We start from the raw sequence: 6,924 nt of genomic DNA, 5'->3' as shown, positions 1-6,924 counted from the left end.
ATAAGAAGAAAACCCAATTATCATAACATAAGACTCATGAATTTGACTCTGGGTTATACAGGAGCAGGGGTGTGCTCTCTGGGGACAGGTAACACTGCTCTGCCCTCACTTTGTGCAAACAGAGGCGAGGTTGTGTGAACGCAGCCAGTGGGTTGATGCCAGACCAACCATGACAGCTGTCTGCTCTTATATATCGTAGTCTGCTGCACCCGGTTCACACTACAGCGCTCTCACTGCTCTGCACACAGATACTGTTAATGTTACTGTAACAGGAGGCGCTAATGATGTTAAGGGTGGGGGTAAATACCATATAAACACAGGCCTTCAGTTTCATTATGGCAAATGTTTTTCCAGCAAACTGTGCTCATAAACTAGAAAATTATCCATTAGTGAAAGAGACACAACCAGCTGTCTGCTTAAAAAAAGCTGTGGTGGATCCACAGCAGTAAATGCCCATGCTGGTCCACTAATGGTAGGCGTGGGTTTTCTGTGGGGCAGCATGGTAGGGCAATCACACAATAATCCCACTCATTCTAGGGGTGCACACTGTATCCAGATGTGCCCAGTGGGCCCAAACATTAACCTCAGCCTGCACACACTTGGTCTGCTTTGAGGCCCAGGTGTAGCCCTAAGTGTGGGCCTACACTGTGGATATACGGCCACTTCAGAGCTCCACAGTCACATGTCCTTAATAATTGGTGGTAACATTGCTCAATATGGTCAATTTTCTACCAGCAGTGGCTCCACAGGGGCAGTTAATCTTTTGTCAATTTTTACCAGTACTTCACTAACTACTACTAATACTTGTGTTTTATATAATAAATATTGTAATCAATAAATATATATGCAAAACCACAGCAGCCTCCTATAGCAGAGGACCAAAAGAATTCTTGTTAGCAAAACTTCCAAGTATTTTATTTATAGCAATCATAAAACCATAATATGAATTACTGAAAGTAAAACAAACAAAAAAGCAAATATTAACTTGTTTTTTGTGGGTCTTTGCTTTGTTGTATAAAAAAGATACAAAGCATTTGATTCTTGCTTGTAATAAATAAATATTTATTGTAAGAGATTTGACCCCCTTTCCCCTTCAAACCAGTTTAAATTCTTTATGGCACAGATTCAACAAGGTGCTGGAAACATTCCTGACAGATTTTGGTCCATACCAACATGACAGACAACATGTTGCTGCATAGTTTGAGGACTGCACATCCATCATGTGAATCTACATCAGAAGGTGTTTAAATGATGTGTAGTTAGTAATAATGGGCCCAAAACGTTCGCCCGTACAATTACACCACCAGCAGCCTGAACCCTTGATACAAGGCAGGGTGGGTCAATGCTTTCCTGCTATAAAAGTCACATTTAGACCCTACCTACAGTTTGCTGATTTTAGCTTACAGGAGTGGCATTTGGTGTGGACTTCTCAGGCTGTAGCCCATCAGCTTCAAGGCTGCTAATAATGCATCATGAGTGTAAATAATATAATATATAATAAGCGACTTCTCTAATTCATGTCACTTTCATTGACACGTATCAATGCAATATTTACTTTTTTCTTTTTGACTAGAGTTTCTTGATCGTTGTTCTAACTTAAAAAGGAATTGATATAAGTTTTATCAGCTGTGAACTCATTTTTCCAGTTTATTCCAACACCGCATAAACGCAAAATAAGCCAACCTGTGTCTTTTATTGATTAGCTGAATGGCCAAGCCACAGGATGAGGGAAAAATCCCTTTGGGGTTGTGTCAGGAAGGGCATCTCAGTTAGCACTGGATAAAATTAGCTCTATAAGCTGATACAGAAAAAAAAGTGCTGCTGCCTAAGGGAATCCCATGTTAAGCTAGCTGATAATGACTAAAAATATTAAGTTAATTAACATTTCTATAATAGTTAGGTTTTAATAATACATGAATATGATAAATGTTTAACTTTATTTTCAACATTTGACAAATGAATGGTGACACGTGTTTAACCTCCTAGGACCTGACGTGATGGGGACATCACATTTTGGGTTGTCTAGACCACAATACAAAATTTAGTTCTTTCAAATGAGCCATATTGCTTAAAGGGGCACAATTGTTGTTTCCCATTTTGTTTTTGTACTCAGGAAAAATGCTGCTGTGTTCAGACACCCAATAAAGAGGTTTTCACATCATTACTCAATTTTTTTTCTAAATGTTTGACTGAATTTCATAAATATTTTCTATATAAAATATTGCAAAATTTCAAACGTATAAAGCTGACTGAAGCGGATAGCCTCTGCTAGGTGTTAGCTAGTTTATTACCCAGCCAGCAGTTAAAGCAAAAACAGATAAAGTAAAATAATAATTACAAATAATAGATTTAACATTTATACAACATTTAGCTATTAATAGTACATAAATCTGATGAATTGAAGAATCAGAATTTAATTTCAATGACTAACAAGTGATAGTAGATATATATGACAATATAAAAGAGACCGATGGCAAGCTGAGCTAATTCTATTACAAATTACTTTTTACATTAGTATAAATTAATAATTCTATTACATTAATATAGACACATCTTTGAAGGAAATTAATTTAAAATTAATCCTTAAAAGAGTCAGAAGCACAATAAAAAAAATTTTAAACACACAAAAATGTGATTTAAATTACACATGTAAGATTTTTGATGCTCATCTTTTTGGTTTTAGTTTTAGTACAGTCATCATCTTTATATTTAAGTATTTAGAGAAAAGGGAGAGATTCAAGATGGACTTTTTAAAAGAAACTGTACTCAGTTTGATAAAATGAGCTCGAAACATAAAGGCTATAGAGGTGCTGCTTTCCATTGAAAGAGTTTTCTTTTTTTATTTCTTTTTTTGCTGGAGATTGGTTGTCGTTTGTTTTCTGTGTAGCATCACAGGGCAAACACAAACAGAAACTGGGATTTTCTTGTTATGAAATTTTCTCACGATAAAGAACTGTGGTGCAAACTATACGGAAATTCACCACCTCATGGGACTTCTTTTTGTGTGTAGCACTAAAATGAGCCTGTGTTCTAAAATAGGCACAAATTTCTCAGTCTAAAAAGAGAACAAGAGGCATGCAGCCATGTGATATTTTGTCTGCAACATCCTGCCAATAACATGACTCGCTGTGGTCTTCAGTCTGACTCAGACTTGACTCAGGTGGTCCCGATCACATCGCTGCATGAGGTCTAACCGGGGGTCGTCTGGGGGGTTTTGGAACGGCGTCAGCGCCGGGCTCATCTTTAACCCGTGACCTACTCTTCTGTCTGCTCAGTTACACTTCACATTTTAGTCATTTAGCTCGGTGGTCTCCAGCAGTTTGCCTCGCAGGGCCAAGAGTCTGCAGGTTTCTGTTGTGAGCAAACACTGTAGCAGCAGCAACAGCAACAGCAGCTAGTTTCACTACCTGGTACAACTCAGAGAGCCTCAAACAGTCAAAACAAGACGTGATGGTGTAGCTGTGGCTTTGGCTTGGAATAAATGAGTGCAGTTACTCATTATATGTTTAAGTATCATTAAACCACATTAAAATGTGAAAATTATGAGCATATTTTATAACTGGTAAGGATATTATCTTCTTCTATTATCTCAACAACATTCAGTCATTACTATTTTTTAGACTTCTCCTTAAATACCAAAACCTATTCCTTTATCAGGCCTAAAAAGTCCTTCAAATCGTGCTAAATTTTGGCAAAATACATATTTAATGAGCAAATCTTGCTTTACTTTAAAAGGTCATGGACTAAAAATATGCTACTTTCAGCACATTGTACAGTAGGCACTGAAATAGGGTTTCAGCTCAAGATTCCCTCAGAGGATTCTCAAACAATTTACTTCTTCTCTTTGCCCTTCAAAGTTTTCTTATTATCTTTCAGTTTTCTCTTACATACCTCTAATATATATATATGTATATATACTGTGCGTACGGAAATTTGATGAGGAGTTAGGAGCAGATTTTGCTTTCTTTTAAAGGCCACAGGGTTTAAAAAAGGACCTGGTGCCTCACAGAGGTCGAATGCAAATATAATCTAATTTCCTCAGGTTTCAGTGCATCAAAGTCTGCATTTCTGAAGTCTAATGTTTACTGTGTTCATCAGCAGTGTGCTTGTTTAGGCATGTAAATACTGTTGTAGTGAATCTTTGTGCTATGACCCCAGTTGGATGGCTTGATGAATGGATTTTTGGATGGATCGTCACTCTTTGATCACCTTTGGGGAACTTTGATGCGTCTGACACAAAAATGCGCTGCTGATGGTTTCTAACTACAAAAATCAAGAGTGACTAGAAGAATAAAGTATGATCAAACATACTCCAGTTCAACGCTGTAGCTTGGTGTCATTTCCAAGCTTGAGTTGAATTAACTGAAATTTTTTAGGGTCTTTTTTGGGGAGGGGATTACTTTCAGGTGTTTACTGTCGTCACTGTTAATGAGAAGCAACCCTACCTCACTACTTCTATGTTTTTAAAAGATGTTTTTTGGAGAAAAGCCAGAAACTGCTTGTTCTGATAGCATACGGATACAGAGACCTGGTATTTGTCCTTGATCCTTCTAAGGCAGGAGGCCTGGAGGCATGTAGGCCCTACAAAGACACTAATCTGGTCTCTTGGACGGCTTTGGAAAACGTAAAGGATGGCATAAATATTGGACTTAACTATATTTTCATGAGTTCTACAGCTTCCTCTACCATTAAAGACCTCCCCCATAGTCATTTGACACCAAAGCAACATTTTCTGTTAATGAACAAAAACTCTCTGTTTTATGATTACAGAACAATCTGAGCAATGAGCTTCCAGAACTTCTTCTTTAATTTTACACGTTTATTTATGTTTATAAATATTAGACCCAAAGTCATGCATACAGATTTCTTTCATTTTCTATTATGAAGAAAAACTGAGACGTACTGTTGAAATTACACTTGTTTGTTTATAATTATATATCTCAGATATCTAATTGATCAAAATGATCAGTGGACCTCATGTGGAAGAAGGGTATGCCTCTCTTCACTAACCTGTGTAATCAATACTCTTCAGCTGTGAACAGCTGTGCAATCAATAATGCTACAACACAAACGCACACACACACGCACATTTATTTATATTTTTATACTGTTTTTTGTTAGAAATTCTCTTGTTTTATTTTTGTACTTAGAAAAAGTTTTAATAAGATAATGAGACTGCTTACTCACACTGAATGGGACTGCACACGGTTTTGTACTTTTTGTATAATGACAATAAAGATTGTGATTCTGATTTTTTTTTGACGTGGCCCATGATGTATAATCAGTTTGAGAGACTGAAACTAGCCAATTAGAAAGCGATAACAGTAAAGGTGACTCAGCATTCAATCACTTTCTTCATTTTGATTTTCAAAGTCTTTGATGCATCTACGATATCTCTCTGACGAATTGCACCGCTGATGGTTTACAACCACTAAAAAGAAGAAAATCAAGGGACTGAAATGAAAATAGTTTGGGGGTAACTCAGATCTGTTTTAACTCCTTTCTGTGGGGGTCTTAAAACCACCTTCGAAAGCCTGGTAAACTTCCTTGGTAAAATCATCATAATGATGAGAAGCAACACTTACCCAAACACTAAACCATAAATTCTGATAGCTCAGGCTTAGAGGCACTAAATGTATTTGCAACCCTCAAATTTCAGGACTGGGTATTTGTCCCTGGTCTCTTGAAGAGGCTGAGAGGACACTGGCTGCACACACTTCAGATTTGAAAATGCTGGAAACTAGAATATGAGTGCAGAAAAAGGGGAGAAAAAGAAACCTAAACTAAAGCAATGACAGCCAGCGTGACTCATCCTCTCATTACTTTCTTCACTGCGATTTTCAAAACAGTATTCAGTCTCTGATGACATCATATGATGTGTGTCTCACAAATCAAACTGCTGATGGTTTCCAACCACAAAAATCAAGAAAGTCAAGGGACTGGAACAACAAAGATTATGGGTTAATGTGTTCATATTCAACCCCATGAGATCTAAGTCACCATCGATCTTTTCTAACCCTGACATGTCAGAATATGATTTTATTTATTTATGGTTCTTTTAAAATTGCTCTCCAAAGTCTTGGCAATCAGGGGACACATAAACTTTTCTTTTTTTTTTTGCTTCTCGCCAACACTCAGGGTTAGGGATAGACCGCACTTTGATCTCATTTTTAAACTCGGGTTTATTTAAGCCAGAACTTTTCAGAAGATTTTGAGGCTCAAAAGTCGATTCATGTGTCTGGGAAATCTCCTTTAACCCTCTGGAGTCGTCATAATAACGAGACGCAACAGTAATCCTAACCTCTAACTCTGTGTTTTACAGAAAAATAAAAGAAAATAAAAAGAAAGACAATATTTTTACTACTATTGTACTGATAGCACAGGGTTAGGGTTACTAAAGGCTTGTAGCTGTATTTGCAACCCTCGAGTTTCAGGACGGCGCACTTGTCTCTGATCCCTCAAGGAGTCTCGGTGGACATCGGGCGCCGTCGTCACCTCGACTCAACAGTTCCTCCTCAGGGTGTCTGTCTCGCCTCTCTGTCACGGCACAGTGAGGCGAAGGAACTAAAAATAGCTTCAGGTTGTATCTGGGCAGCAGCTGGCCAGGACTGAATGCTCTTTAATATCAATGGTAATTGGTACAATTAAGAAAATAGGCTCTGGATGAGGCTCTGTAGCATGTACATTAACATTAGCTTTTGTTCTTCAGCTCAAAGGGAACAAAGCAAGAGCAAAGGAGCAGGTTAGGGGAAAAAGAAAGTAGACGCTAAGATGGTGAGGCAGTGGAAAATGACCTTCGGGGTGTGAGGGCCTTATTTGACTCCTGAAAATTAGGAGAAAGCTGTTAGTTTACAGCAAAATGTGTTTTAATGTGGCTTTTGGGGACAAAAACTAAAAACTGGCAGCATTTATTTGCATTTTTAC

This window comes from Oreochromis niloticus, linkage group LG23 (genome assembly GCF_001858045.2).
Source record: "Oreochromis niloticus isolate F11D_XX linkage group LG23, O_niloticus_UMD_NMBU, whole genome shotgun sequence".
Taxonomy (NCBI): domain Eukaryota; kingdom Metazoa; phylum Chordata; class Actinopteri; order Cichliformes; family Cichlidae; genus Oreochromis; species Oreochromis niloticus.
The sequence above is the reverse complement of the archived record's forward strand: the minus strand, read 5'-3'. Positions refer to the sequence as shown.